General features: G+C 64.1%; 1 protein-coding gene across 1 annotated transcript in view; it reads right to left on the bottom strand.

The window, feature by feature from the left end:
- The window catches only part of PCGF2 (polycomb group ring finger 2), a 61,367-nt gene that overhangs the window by 59,821 nt on the left and 565 nt on the right, over positions 1–981 (bottom strand). The gene's annotated exons all lie outside the window — the stretch shown is intronic.

Below are 981 nucleotides of genomic sequence, written 5' to 3'. Positions count from 1 at the left end.
TTTCCCGCGGCGGGGTCCGTCCCCTTGCCCTCGCCCGCGTGCTGGGGGAGCGGAGCCCGGGCCGGGTGTCTCCATTTGACTTCTACATTGATCAGCAAAACATCGCGACAATTAAAGCCAAAAGAGCCGTCTCAGCTGGGCTCCTTCGCAATGGGCAAACCCCCCTCTCACCCCCCCAAAAGGCAAAACCTCGGGTCCCGCCCCTCCCCCACCCTTTTTTTTGTATTTTGGAGCCTGCGGGGGGCAGCGATTTTGCATTCATGTGACAAGGGGTTCCAACCCGAGGGTGCTGAGACCCCTGTGACTCGGGGGGGACAGAAAAACAAGGATGTTTCTCTCTCGTACACACCATCACGCGCCTACAACCTATACCCCTGACACACATATAGATACACTCACACACACGCACGTGTACACGCAACACATACACACATGCACACGGGCCTCACACGCGCGCACAGATACGCACACGCCGAGCACACACGTGCACACCCCCATATAGGCATGCACACGCGCATCACACGCGCGCGCAGCACCCACCCACAGGCACACGCCACGCACATACCCACACACGCGTGCACAGCCCCGCACAGACATGCACACGCGCGCGCAACTCCCACCCCCAGGCACACGCCACACCCACACACATACACACACGCCCCCCCACATGCATGCACACGCACACACACGCGCGCACCAGCCCTGCACGCGCATGCACACATCCATGCACACACTCCCGCACACCCACGCCCCCTTCCCCGCCTGCCCCCTCCGGCTTGGGCCCGCCGCTCCCGGCGCGGAAAACAATGCAAACCTTCCTCCCAAACTTGGGGGCCTCCCCCCTCCCTGCCCCCTCCTCCCACATCCATTTGCGATCCAGCCGCGGAGAAACCGCGCCATATTGCGCCCGCCACCCACCCACCCACCTCTCCGCGGCGCCGCGTCCCTCGGGGTGCCCCGCGCCCTGCAGCCCGGGGGCAG

The sequence above is a fragment of the Gavialis gangeticus genome, unplaced genomic scaffold (genome assembly GCF_001723915.1).
Source record: "Gavialis gangeticus isolate Ggan-Ray unplaced genomic scaffold, GavGan_comp1, whole genome shotgun sequence".
Taxonomy (NCBI): domain Eukaryota; kingdom Metazoa; phylum Chordata; order Crocodylia; family Gavialidae; genus Gavialis; species Gavialis gangeticus.
Note: the sequence above shows the minus strand (reverse complement) of the source record. Positions and strands in the feature narration are given on the sequence as shown.